This window comes from Sinocyclocheilus grahami, unplaced genomic scaffold (genome assembly GCF_001515645.1).
Source record: "Sinocyclocheilus grahami isolate Dianchi unplaced genomic scaffold, SAMN03320097.WGS_v1.1 scaffold912.1, whole genome shotgun sequence".
In the NCBI taxonomy this organism is placed as follows: domain Eukaryota; kingdom Metazoa; phylum Chordata; class Actinopteri; order Cypriniformes; family Cyprinidae; genus Sinocyclocheilus; species Sinocyclocheilus grahami.
The window spans coordinates 225,835-240,668 of record NW_015506091.1 but is presented as its reverse complement, the minus strand read 5'-3'; the positions used below and the strand labels follow the sequence as shown (position 1 = coordinate 240,668).

At 39.9% G+C, this 14,834-nt stretch overlaps 1 protein-coding gene across 9 annotated transcripts in view; it reads left to right on the top strand.

Moving 5' to 3' along the window:
• Nucleotides 1-14,834, top strand: part of LOC107564123 (receptor-type tyrosine-protein phosphatase delta-like) — a 286,174-nt gene that overhangs the window by 75,796 nt on the left and 195,544 nt on the right. For all 9 annotated transcript variants that reach the window (XM_016249124.1, XM_016249129.1, XM_016249126.1 and 6 more), the window contains exons 4-5: nt 7,958-8,031; nt 11,294-11,364. The gene's annotated coding sequence lies outside the window, so the exon portion shown is untranslated. The remainder of the gene's footprint in view (nt 1-7,957; nt 8,032-11,293; nt 11,365-14,834) is intronic.

The window sequence follows — 14,834 nt, the reverse complement described above, 5'->3', positions numbered from 1 at the left end:
TCTCTCTCTCTCTCTCTCTCTCTCTCTCTCTCTCTCTCTCTCTCTCTCTCTCTCTCTCTCATCTAGCATCTGCCAGGCAAGGCAATTACTGTTTGATTCCAGTTCTCTTGCTCAATTGAACCAAATAGACATCTGTGAGTACAGCATTCACAAAATAGTACTCTGTTTATTTAATAAAATTAACTTGCTGGAAACAGTTTGCTGATATCAGATCGCTGAATTCTCTCTATCCATCCTTCCGATCAGTCTTCAGGTGTCTTGCTGTGTGTGATGAAGGGTTTGTAGAGCTGCATCGTCTCTCCTGTTGCTGTACGTGTGTGTGTTTGTCAGAAGTGAAGGCTTCTGCAGCGATGGAGCAGAATGATCTTGTGATTGACACGTCTAGTGTGTGATTAGCAGCAAATGACTGCTGAACAGAAAGCTCTTAAAGTGTGTCTCATGCTCTCCTTCTGCCATCAGCAGTCCTCCTGGCCTGTGAGAAGCTCATACCTCACATAAACCTCTCTCAACTGATGCTTAACACAGACAAACCACAAAATAAGACAAAATTAGGCTTTAAAAAAACCTGCACGGTAGTTGAAGATTTTATGAGATCAGTTGTCAGGTAATGGATGCTGACAGAACCGGCTCTGGTCTGATCATGTTGGTTCAGATGCGTCAGGAGGGTCGAGCGGTTGATTTATGGTGTGATCCGCTCGTGTTCCTCCGCTGTATCAGGAGGCGTGACACCGCGTTCATTCCTGGAACTGCACGTTTCTCTGTGGATTTACTGGATAGTGCAGAAACTTTCAGGGAACTTCAAAGGCTACAATGGAGGATTTTTGCAGTAGTTGTGAAAAAAGAGAGGACCATTTAGTTAAATCTCGACTGTTTCAGTTCATAGCAGATTCCTAAAACCTGAGAAACACTGTAAAACCCTATGGTAGTATATGTTAAAAACAAGAGACAGATATGAACCACATGTTTCCCCGCATGTTTTGTGTTGGATTTTTTCGTGTTGTTTAGTTTATATCTTTACTGCATAATTTTAAAGGAGTAGTTCTTCCAAAAATGAAAAATGGCCCAAAATGTGCTCGACACATATGAGTCAACCGATGACCTGCAGTCAGATGAAAAATGCTGATGAGACGTCTCAGTGTTGATGGTCCCCAGCATATGTTGTGTTTTTATGCGTCCCTGTAATGGGAGTCTGCTGTGCCGATGGACACGAGAAGGTCCGTAACACCTGGAGATTAGCATTCCCATTCATCTCCATAGCTGGAGTCAGATCCCTAAAGTAGAAATCTGCCATCGTCGCTCTCGTTCGCTCGGTTCTGCTGCCAGGGGTTTCTGATCAGATGAGGACTAACTAATTGAATCTCCAGAAGAAAAAGAGCTGAAACATTGACGGGACCTGCTAACATCAGCACGCTCACCTGAGAGAGATTAGCCGAGGTCTAAAAGAGAGATTAAAGGAGAAAATAACGTAACTCACTCGCTCTTTCGATCGAACTGGCTCCTTTGAGAAATATCGATTCTCACAAAACTCTCACAGCTGAACCGTTTACCAACAAACTCCTGAAAACTCACTTAGTCAACGTGTGGTCGCGGCATGAGCTTTCAGATGAGAAGATGTTTAGACGCAATATAGATGTGCATTTAAACATCTATCTAAATGGTGGGAATGATTTCGCTAAATACAGAATGAGGATTGTTACCAGCACGTCTGCATCATGTCGTAAAGCTGTGGTTTGTAATGTGTCTTCTCTCAGCACTAATCAGAGACAGAGGACGGACATACAGAACATAAACTCAGCAGAGCAAAACTACAACCGATCGAGACAAATCTGCCGGAAACAACAAAGAGAGCTGTGCTTGTGTGGAGAGCAAAGCGATGCGAGGCAGAGATCAGGCACAACGGCGGCTAATAAACACAGAAACTTCACTTAGTTCACAATCAATAATGATTCACTCCTGAGGATCTGAACCTCGACGCTCATGATCTGAAAGCATTAAACACCATCCATCCATCCATCTCTTTCTTTCGTTAAGCCTCCTTGCATTTGAATTGCAGATTTCATTTTGGTCGTTGAGTTTGAAAGTCTCAAACCAGTCAGCTTTTCCCTGTTAACTAATTGGGGAGCTGTTGAGACGATCTGACAGATAAACAGACGGAGACGAGGAGGACATGAAAAGAAAAGAGAACAAGCAGCAGAGCAGGAAATAAAACCGAGAGAGTGTGTGTGTGTGTGGGACAAATGAAGGTGAATGTTTATGGAGTGACTTTATTCAGATGTATCTCTAATCCTTGAGACGCAGCTGCTGTCCTCATCGCTTGTGTTTTCAGTGTTTTCCAAGTGCTCCAGTGCTGTTGTCTTTGTCTCTAACTTTCAGATCAGGTCGTTTCTGCACCTGCTGGTGAACGCACAGTGTGCAGTGTTTTACCGAAGGCCCACACAACCGATTCTCCAACAGTGACACTCCAAGTACAGCCTTCTCCCGTTCACAGATCATGTGTGAATCGGACACTGGGTTGAAATATCAGTTCTGTTAGCTCTGGCGATTCGTTTCAGGGCGGTGTCTGTATGGACAAAGCTGTCCGATCCACGCCGTTCCTATTTCCTAGTTCCACTTTATTTTCCTCATTAGCCTAAAATAAAAACACTTTTTCTCTAATATTTTACATGTGCAGACTGCATTGGGTTTTCCTCGTTTGAAATCACTTCTGATCGTTAGATCAAGGCAGCGAGTTTCTGCTCTCCGGCTGACTAATTTAAGTCTTTGTTTCTGGGTCATTCCTCTCCTGCAGAACCTTCTGAACTGTGACACTTTTGAAAAATGACTATCTATGCATGTGTTGTATTTTAAGCAAGTATCTTCTAAATCTGGTCAAACTCAGATACAACCTTTATTCATTTTAACTTGATATTTACACAAGGACAAGCTGAAATGTCAATGCATGTTCATAAAGAGCTAAAATGAGTTATTGCTCAGTGAGGGGTTGACAGCTTGCTTATATGAGGACTTTTCAAATTCATATTTTGAAATGTTGACAATATCAGACTGATTTGTGTCAACAGATGACCACAAAACATTCCAGAATTCACCAAATCCATGTCTGTGCTGCTCTTTTCCAGAGCAGAAATTTCCAGAAATTCCAGTTTTTGAATGATTGCAAACTAGAAGTTTTGTGAAAATCAAAGTTTGGCCAGAGCGGGTAGACCAAAATACAAACAAACCGCTGAAGTCAAGAGCACTCACTTCTCTGTCCTCTCGTCCTCAGTGGTTATCTAGTTACAGTGCTAACCAGCTGCTGCACAGTGATACTGACGCGGTTTAGAGCCCAATAGCACAATGTGAAAAGAGACCTGCGATGAGAACAGAGCTGTGTGAAAGCAAGCATTCTGGTGATGCAAGTGGTGGATTTATGTGTAAAACACAGTAAAGTGCTGCTTGTGTGAATAACACATTGTTATTTACTGCAAAAAAGTTGAGCAAATGAGCAGGTTTTGTATGCATAATATATAAGGTTATTATAGTTAACTAAAGTAAACCATAAAATATTTAACATGAACCACTGAAAACCATAAAAACCATTACTTGAAAAATAAAATCAGCTAGTTGCCAACATTTCTCATTTTAGTTTAGTTAGTTTAGTTAGTACATTTAAGAAAATACCCGAGAGTGGCACATACGGCTGTATTTATGGCAGAGGCGGGGCCTATAACAGGGGGCGGAGCTTTAGACTCTATTTTTTGTAGTTAAAGTGAGGGTTTTTTTCTCTTAAATTTGAGATTTTGTGGAAGGCTCTGAAAGCTCATTATAATGACCAATAAAACTCTTCAGAGCGTGTGAAGTATGATAATGTTTTTTTCAAATCTCGTTCCGATTATTGAAGTTCAACTGAGAGAAAATTGTGAATGAAAGGAAACGCATCCTTTGTGCACTAAATGAGTTTCTGAAGATCTTACAGTAGTGTTTAACAGTCGTATATTTGTCCACTTAAGCCTAAGTGATTTCAGAAAGTTTTCATCATTTCAATCTGTATTCATACCGTGAATCTGTCTGTCTTGCGTCAGGCTGCAGAGCTGTCTCTGTGTGCGACAGACGGGGAGTCACATCTCTCCTCTATTTTTAGACGTGTTTAAAGTCCACACTTATTATTTCATGCATAAACCGTGATTTGAATTTCATTTCAAACACCTGAACACTCTCGCTTTATTTATATGACTTCGACATCTTCAAACCTTCGGCGTTATGACTGCAGCTCGTCTGATGTACGACACACACACACACACACTGTCTGAAAGTGTGTTTAGTTATTGAGTTGCAGCTCTGGAAGATAATGGTGTGCTTGAGTGAAATTCGGCTGGAAACAGGAAAAGCTCTGGAGACGCAGAATATATTACACTCTCAAAATAGAGCCTTAATAAGAACATAAACAAACATGCACACACACACAGACACACAGTGAGCTGCTGAAGGCCGAACGGAGACACGTTTCAGCTTCTTTCAGGGTTTACAGTGTGTGTGAGACAGGTGTCGTTCACTACACGGCTCAGGTTTGATGTTTGTTCCCAGAACATTGCTGTGAGCCTCAGAGACGTTTGTCTTTTAAATCACCGTCTTATCCATCTGTCTGTAATGTTTTCAGTGTGTGTTTGAGCGATATTCGTTGTGTTGGTTTATCTGATGATGTAATCTTGCAGTTCGTACCTGTAACAGAGACAGACAATCAGCTCAATCGGTTCAATGCATGATAACTACAATTCCCATAATGCTCTTGGGGTCGCAGCACTCTGTGTGTGTGTGTGTGTGTGTGTGTGTGTGTATCTGGGTCAGGATCTGTGTGTCATTACCGGTTGAACAGCGCACACTAGCGGCACATCTGTGAATCTCTCACACAGCCTCTTCATTCTCTCGCTTCATCTGCTCTTTCACACGCCCCGCTCTTTAATTCATCTTTTCCCTCTTTTTATGTAGACCATTATTTCCATTTTTGGCCATATTTCCTCCAGCTGTCTCTCTCTCCTGTCTGTCGTTCTGTGGTCGATTTATGAATATTGCTCTTTTCTCCTCCCCTGCTGTCTGCCCCACTTAAACACAGCGAGAGATCACCAAATTAATTCACTTACAATGAGCTTTGTGTGTGTGTGTGTGTGTGTGTGTAAGGGCACAGTGGAGCTCTACTACATTTGCATGACCTAAAAATGCCCTTCTACCAATTTTACCCCATTCATCCATGAAGAAAGATAGACAGAACTACAGAACGACCGATAGATAGATAGAACAATAGATAGATAGAACGATCGATAGAACGATAGAACAATAGATAGATAGATAGATAGATAGATAGATAGATAGATAGATAGATAGATAGATAGATAGATAGATAGATAGAAAGAAAAGAAAGACAGGCAGATAATGCAGGTAGACAGATGAACACTGCCAGTGTGAGATCTCAGCAGTGACTGGAGCTTTAGCGTATCAGCAGTCGCACGCGTCACATTGAGTCCCGTGAGATCGTCCCACACGCTCACTGTCACCTGCTCTCGATTTCATCTCAAATAAACATCCTGCAGACTCCAAACGCACTCACACTAAACATAGACACAGGGAGATGCAGCCACGAGCTGAACACACACACACACACACCGCTGCCGCTGGAAACTCTCGAAATGTAGTTAAATTACAGAGACACCAAGTACAGTGTAAATGTATAACACATCTCCTGTGAATAATGACTCTGTGTGGATGTCTGAATTAATACAGAACACGTTAATTAACCAAGAGCTTTTCAGCAGTCAGGAACCGTCACGGCAGGGACCAGACAGCCGAACGACACTCAGACAGCTGTTTCTGAAGACAGACAGACAGGAAGAGAGAGAGAAAGACAGTTTGAAATTATTCCGTGATGGAAACTGTTTCCTGTTGGTTCGTTTGTGCTCTGCTCGTTTGAGAAACAGTGAGCTTCGCTCTTACAGCGCTCTGACAGAATGGTGTCAAACATGCGCGTGCGTGTGTGTGGGCAGGTACACACACAAACGCACAAGGCAGGGAACAGTTTGTGCGGCTGCATGCTCAAACTCTTCAGCACAGAGCTGTTAATTAGTAGCAGGGCCAAAATTAGCACACAAAAGTGAATCGTTTGAGGACAGAAAAGATTCACCATCAAAGAGTTTCCACTCAACACAGAGATCTGAAGAGAGAGAGAGAAAATAACAGCTGGGGATGAATTCTGCAACCATTTGGTTGTTGTGAAATGAAATATCGTTACCTCCATGTGCTGTACTTTTCAAAAAGCGAGTGGTTACAAAACTGAACCAGATGCGAGGTGTTTCTGGTCAAAGACAAAGCATCTCTAAAAGACTTCTTCAGATGACACTGCACTTATTACACTTCTCCAAATTGCTTTACAAATAAAAAACCCACAGAGGCAGTACTAAGGTACAGTGATGTATCAGATGGAAATATCGGTCATGCATATCACTGATAAAATATTGTCAAGGAAATGTAACATTCCTTACTACTATATCAATGAATTATTTTGTTTTTAAAAGTCTGCATGACTTAAAAAATAGGAATGCATCTCTCACCTGTCCTGCCCATCCACTCTGTTTGTATAAATGCACAAATATCTGAACTTACAGTGGTAAATTATGATATGCCACAAAGCTCTGTATTAGGTCCGTTTCTCTTTCTCTTGTTCATGCTCGCAGCGGGTGATTCATCAGGGCTGAATGGGGTTAGTTTTCATTGCTTCATTGTATTTTGAGAAAAGAAGTGTGACATTTGATATATACAAAAGTATCATTAACTAGAAAATGATATATTTATAGTAATTGATATACTTTATCATCTAAAAATATAAATATTTTGCACTCATACACCTTTAAACTAACTGATTTGTTTATTTGTATTTTATCTGTAAACGGTGTAAACTTTGTGGGAATGTGTGGAAAATTAACATTTGTGTAATCTTTTTTGACAGTATTACACATCATATGATCAAAAAAAACTATTTATTTGTGTGTACATCTAGTGAGATGTGTATATTTACTCGATTCAAAATCTGAGGAGGAATTACTTTAGACAGGAGTCCGTTAGCATGGCAGATTTAACTCTAAATCACTAAACTCGTTATGCACACTAATTAATGAGTTTTCTAAGAGGGCGGTGCTAAAGTCTTTGTTGGCCGTGCTAATAAAAGGACTGTTTAGATCTGTGAATAACACAGAGGGGAGAAACTTTGATCTGAAGAGTAAACAGATCCGTCCGCATAATTAGCCGTGAATCTAAATAAAATGCTAAGCTCCGGGGACTCACATGAGAAAACAGAACGAGAGTGTGGAAAGGACTTTATTTAATGCTGTTTTATCTCATTGTCCTTGGAGACCAATTGCTCAGGTCTGACGGTGTGAGAAGCTCCCGAATCTAATCAGTCAAGCAATCAGTCAGTCAATCATCAGCTGTCATGTGCACAGACAAACTACTGTAATGAAGCACACTTGTTTACACTTCAGGGTAGCGCATTGAATATGATGTGATTAAAGATGAGGCTGCGCGGGATGGCAGGAAACTCAAGGGTGTTGGGTTGGGATGATTAGATGTGATTTAGGACATGGACCTGCTTTGATGAGAATAAGTGCAAACAACAGCACACAAGCAAGTCCAAAATCAACATGTGCCAAGCCAAATGTAAGGAAAAATAGGCTTTGGCAAATCCAACAAAAAAATTATTACTCTCCGGTTCACTGCAACATAATACATAGTTTAAAATATAATGTAAGAACGATTGTGGTACTGATGAAAATGACTCAAATCAAACAGCCTACTGAAGACGTTATCTTGAACTAGCAATTGTGAGAAATGATTTTAATTGTGAATTTATTGTGTTTTTGAAAACAGTGGATAATGTATCATCAGATGTCACTTTTACTGACATGTAACACGTTTCTGTTTTGTTCTTGTCTTCCAGGTGAGATTCTGAGGAGTTTTATTCTTTCATTCCTCTGGCCGGAGACAGCTCAGATGACGAGGGTTTCATGAACGGTAAGACTGAAATCCAAATGCATCTGATGCTGGAAATTGTGTATCATGGCTCTAGCTTGGGGAAATCATATTTTCAGCTCCAAAATATAGAATGTGATTTAAAACACTTAAAAAAAAAAGTGCAGCGTGAACCCAGCACGTTCACTAATGTTAGATTGATGGTTGTGTGGCATAAATTAATATTTGACTTCCAATATTTGGTTCAAGCGATAAGGCCTATAACTCTTGACTAGGCAGAACATCGTGGTGTGTTGCTTGGGGTTTTCCCACTGCATTTAACCTCTGGTTTATTGTCTGCTTAACCCCCGATAGCTCTGGGGCAGGGTTAACACCAGGGTTAAACCCAAGATTGCACTGCTAAAGCTATAGAGTGCAGAGCGACGCAGTGTTGGAATATAAAGACCGATTGTTTATCAACAAACAAATGAGCAATAATAAACTGAATGGCCTAATTAAACATTCACATGCTTTGTACAGCCACTGAAACTGCTTTGATTGACTCCTTATCACCTACACATAAAAGACAGAGCACAGTTCTGATGATATACAGTATTTTGACATTCAAAGTAATTAGATTCAGTATCTTTATGGATACATCTTTATGGAACTACACTGTGCAACACAAAAACAAAATAATCAAAAATAAACCAATAAAATGATGCAATAGACTCAACCCAGTGTTTGCGTAGAAAAAAAAATACCCTGCATTTTTAGAGTGTAGTCTTTTGAAGTCTGTATGCTGGAGCAGAGATCATTAAACATGTGTTTATATGCTTGAATGACCATTTACAACCTGAAAAACAAAACGTCACATATAATGTATGTTTATGAAATAATCGTATCACATCATTTTCAGTAAAGTACTAAATAATCTCTTGCCGTGTCCTACTTAATGTGTGCGCAGACACATTGTTATATATACATGTATATTATGTATTATGTTATGTTATGGTATCATAATAAACATACAGTTATTCGCTTAAAACCAAAATAAATACATTTAAAACACCTTCATTTACACTAATATTACACTCAAGAAAAAAATAAGTATGTAGATAAATAACACGCACACAAACATCCTGCGTTTAAGGATAACTAAAATAACTGTAAGTTCATCGACTGTCTGTGTCACAAATATGACTATAAACAGGAAACACACTGCATAAGCTGTTTGTGAACTCAGTCCAGCAGAATTATACTGATAAAACTCATTAACACAAAAGTTAAATAATTGAATTAAAAACATGTTCATCATACATTATGTTCTGAAACATGGCAGCTGGTTTAAACTGGTCCAGAGCTGGTTATCAGCTGGTTTAAGATGGCCCTGAGTTAGTTATGAACTGGTTATCAGCTGTTTTAAACTGGTCCAGAGCTGGTTACCAGCTGGTTTAAAATGGTTATCAGCTGGTCCAGAGCTGGTTATCAGCTGGTTTAAGCTGGTCTTTAGTTGGTCATGGGCTGGTTTAAGCTGGTCCTGAGTTAGTTATGAGCTGGTTATTCAGCTGATTTAAGATGATCCTGAACTGGTTATCAGCTGTTTTAAACTGGCCATGAGCTGGTTATCAGCTGGTTTAAGATGGTCCTGAGTTGGTTATAAACTGGCTTAAGCTGGTCCTGAGCTTTTTATAAGCTGGTAATCAGATGGTTTAAGCTGGTCCTGAGTTGGTTATAAACTGGATTAAGCTGGTCCTGTGCTTGTTATAAGATGGTTATCAGCTGGTTTAAGCTGGTCCTGAGTTGGTTATCAGCTGGTTTAAGCTGGTCCTGAGCTTTTTATAAGCTGGTTATCAGCTGGTTTAAGCTGGTCCTGAGTTGGTTATAAGCTGGTTTAAGATGGTCCTGAGCTTGTTATAAGCTGGTAATCAGCTGGTTTAAGCTGGTCCTGAGCTTGTTATAAACTGGTAATCAGCTGGTTTAAGATGGTCCTGAGCTTGTTATAAGCTGGTAATCAGATGGTTTAAGCTGGTCCTGAGCTTGTTATGAGCTGGTTATTCAGCTGATTTAAGATGATCCTGAACTGGTTATCAGCTGTTTTAAACTGGCCATGAGCTGGTTATCAGCTGGTTTAAGATGGTCCTGAGTTGGTTATAAACTGGCTTAAGCTGGTCCTGAGCTTTTTATAAGCTGGTAATCAGATGGTTATCAGCTGGTCCTGAGCTTGTTATAAACTGGTAATCAGCTGGTTTAAGCTGGTCCTGAGCTTGTTATAAGCTGGTAATCAGATGGTTTAAGCTGGTCCTGAGCTTGTTATGAGCTGGTAATCAGCTGGTTTAAGCTGGTCCTGAGTTGGTTATAAGCTGGTTTAAGCTGGTCCTGAGCTTGTTATAAGCTGGTAATCAGATGGTTTAAGCTGGTCCTGAGCTTGTTATGAGCTGGTAATCAGCCTGATTTAAGATGATCCTGAACTGGTTATCAGCTGTTTTAAACTGGCCATGAGCTGGTTATCAGCTGGTTTAAGATGGTCCTGAGTTGGTTATAAACTGGCTTAAGCTGGTCCTGAGCTTTTTTGTTTTGCGGTTGTTTTAAGCTGGTCCTAGGCTGGTTTTCGGCTGGTTTAAGCTGGTTATCAGCTGGTTTAAGCTGGTCCTGAGTTGGTTATAAGCTGGTTAAAGATGGTCCTGAGGTGTTTATAAGATGGTTATCAGCTGGTTTAAGATGGTCCTTAGTTGTCATGGGCTGGTTTAAGGTGGTCCTGAATTAGTTATGATCTGTTTATCAGCTGGTTTAAGATGATCCTGAACTGGTTATCAGCTGTTTTAAGCTGGTCCTGAGCTGGTTATCAGCTGGTTTAAGCTGGTTATCAGCTGGTTTAAGCTGGTCCTGAGTTGGTTATAAGCTGGTTAAAGATGGTCCTGAGGTGTTTATAAGATGGTTATCAGCTGGTTTAAGCTGGTCCCGAGTTGGTTATAAGCTGGTTTAAGCTGGTCCTGAGGTGGTTATAAAATGGTTATCAGCTGGTTTAAGCTGGTCATGTGCTGATCCTAAGCAACTAGCTCCTGCTCAGGACCAGCTTATAACCAGCTAAGGTCCAGCTTAAACCAGCTGATAACCAGCTTAAACTAGATGCCATGCTTAAAATCATACCTAACCAGTATATGCTGTTTTTTCAACAGGATAGACATGAATCGTATGAAGAAATGAATGTAGAAATGGACAGATAAATAACTACAGAGATGAAACTAAGAGATTCAAGATCTGACAGGCAGATACGTGTGTGTTTCTGTTCTCAGTAGCCTGTCCGTCTGTGTGTGTGTCTCAGGTGCGGTCTGGCTCGGAGCGTGTTGTGAGGATCCAGATGGAACCTGCGTGAACCTGCGGGCGGCAGCGAGTGTAAGTCCAGTGAACAAACACTGAACACACAAATTCACGTCTAACTCACTCCAGCACTGACATAGAGTCCTGCAAAAACATGAAATAATACATTGTTCACTTACTGTACATTTATAATCAAGATCAGTGTTTCTCATCACATAGCTGAGAACACACACACACACACACACACACACACACACGTGCACATCTGATAGGTCTTAATAGCGCCATTAGACCTGATCATAATTAAACTGATGATCTGTTTTAATTCACCTCTAGCGTTAGATAGATGCAGTGTGTTATTTTGTTTTTTCTCCATCACAATAATTTCCAGCAACAGCAGTTGTTTTAAGCTTTACTGTATTTAAAGTGGTCGTGAACTGCCTTTTTTATTGTTTTGTACTGTTCTCTGAGGTCCACTTATAATGATATCAAGATGTTTGCATCTCCTCCACGCCTATTCAAACAGAGAGTTCTGATGAGGGGTCAAAAGAGCACAGAAAATATGTGTTTTCCTTGATCTATCCTGTTTAATCCTTCATTTGTGGTTCTGAAGTTTTAGAGGAGTTGCCGTTCTTATATTTACACTTTAGTCTCAGTTGCTTGACGAAAATATTTACATTTTAATATAATTTAATATGTTTTTAAGTGTAGTGGGAAAATAATAATAATAATAATAAATCAGTTTCTTCTTGCTCATTTTTAAATGGCTTTTGTATAGAGCTCTTATTCTTTCACTCTGTTCCAGAGTAACTGAGATTCAGCGTCCACTTTTAAATGCTGATAATTAAATAATTATTAAATCTTTAATTATTGAAGACTATTCACTCAGTAAAATGTGACATGCTTAGCAATGCAAAGCTAAATAAAGCATGCTACTGTAACCTAGGCTCATATTATTACGTTTATTAGCTGTTTGTTTTGTTATTATGCTGACAGAAATACAGTCAAACAGATGCTGTCAAAACAAGGTTTCTGGTGAACAATGAATATAAATGTGTCTTAAAGTATTCATCCTTAATATCAAAGCAGCTGAAGATTTCATTGGTGAACCGACAGACGTCTGTGTTTCTGAGTCGTTTGAACTGATAATGAGCACAAGCATGCAAACGTTCTCTACATCATGAGTTTATTTCCATCTCGTGTTTGTTTCTCTTTTAATGCGCTCTGTTCCTGTAGCTGCGTCTGACATGAAACTTTTAATTTCTTTCTTTATTTAAAATGTTTCTCTGGAGCGGATGTCACATCTAAACACACACACACACACACACACACACACACACACACACACACAGACAGACTTCTGTTTTAATACTGAGCTAATGATATTTGCTCTGTCATGACTTTAAACCCCAGCACTAACCTTTCACATTAAATAGTCATTAATAATGATGATCTTTGCTCTATCATAGCCTAACCCTCACACAAACCTTTCTGCATTTCCATAGTTTCATTAAGAGTGCATATTACATTCATTTTGATCTGGTTTTGATAAGGGCTCAACTTGAACATGTGATAATCGTGTGATGAATGGTGTTGTAGTGCAGCTGTCATCATGAGCTCCACCAGCAGATGTCAGTGTAACACCACTGAACACACACACACACACACACACACACTATTCCTGCAGTGCTCTGTGTGCTGATGTTCTTTTATCTGTCTGGAGGCTTCACACCAGCTACTTGATTTTCAGAAATAAGCAGTTTACACTTTACACATGGCTAAAAACGCAGAACAACATTCAATACTAAGATGAAAACTGGAATCTACTTATAAACAGCATCACCTGACAACAGTGTATCATCGCATACTACCTTTAGAATGCTGTTTCAGTCTGTAGTATGTACTGTGCAGTGTTCAGTGAGCGAGTGATCTATTCTGAACACACGTTTGGAACACTTGACCTTCTCTTTCCAGCCTGATGAATGAACCACAGACAATACCAACTCTGATTTTTCATTCTTAACTAATAATTTAGTAAAGTAAATGGTATGCCTGCATTTGGATTCAAAAAAGTTAATGATTACAAAACGATGAAAATTGTTTTATTCTGATTATTAAGACTTGTCTTACTGAAATAGGATCATAATGAGACCTTTGAATGTGCTTAGCAGTTATTTTTAATAGTTTTTTATGTAAATATAGACCAGATTATCCCTAACTTGGTGTTACAAACTGTTTTAGAAATCAGTTTTTAATGGCACAGTGATGGATTTTCATTCGTAGCAGACATCATTAAATATAATAAGGCAATAAGGCAGTAAATAAGGAAGCAAGTATTCAATATCAGCTCATGTAGTTACTATAAGAAACAGACTGTCAGTAAGAAATGTACACACTTTATCACTGCAGGCATTTTCTGGGGATCAAACCCATAACCTTGGTGTTGCTAGCGGCTCGCTCGACCGTTTGAGCTACATAAACTGTAGAAAAAACTTAATAAACAAATCAGCCGTTATCATTTTACGTTTATTTGTGTAGATGATGTTTATCAGTGAAAAAACAAAACTGTGCTTAAATAGATGTTTAGCCAAATGTTCACGCTGCTCTCTTCCACATAGTGTAAGTGAAAGAACAGCATTTGTCAAGCAGGGTTGTATGGCACATTTATCAAATAATAAGGACGCCTACTGGTCACTGCATGCTCGAGTTTATAATTCCTCCAAACGGTGTATATTCTGCAGCGCCGCAGGTCTCCAGCAGGTGGCAGTGTGATCACGCTGACGATTCCTGGACGGGGATTTGAGAAAGCCAGTCCCTCTCCAGTCCTCATCCTCGCTTCTGTAAACCGCATGTGTGTTTGTGTGCCATCTGTGACTGTCAGTCCTTTCCTAGTGTTCTCTGAATTCAGTCTGTCCTCCTCTCCAGAAAGCCTCTGTCTCTCTCACCGTTCTGCTGAATGGGTTTTCTCTCTTTTATCATTGTTTTGTTGTGGGGTTGTGTTTTGTCTGATCATTGTCTCTGATGCAATCGCGTGCAAACGTTGCTCCTGTGGTGTAGATGTGTGTTTCTGCTCGTCTCATTGGGTTCGAGGTTCTAGTGTGCTGTTTATCCACACACACACACACACACACACACACACACACACACATATGTTCTGCAGTAGGTTTGGGGCTGAAGTCTTTCCATGAAATATAACAACAGCAAGATTTGTTCTGTCTCACTGATGTTGCTGTTTCTAGGTGTTTTCTTCCTGTCTGGTGCTGATGTTTCAAACTTGTTCAGATTACTATGAGCAATAACAATACCGATGCTTGACTTCCTAAACACCTCGAAGATGAACAATAATATGCAATTATCCTTGGCTTTTTCGGCACTGAGTGTCTCTGAACATGAATACATGTACTGATGACACACAGACGCAGGAAGGTGGGCTCCATGCGAGCTCCAGCTTCATCATACTGCGTGTGTTTGTCAGTATCAGACGCGAGAATCAGTCTCTCACTGTGGCATCAGAATAGAGTTGATTAGGTGCCACTCTCGGGAGA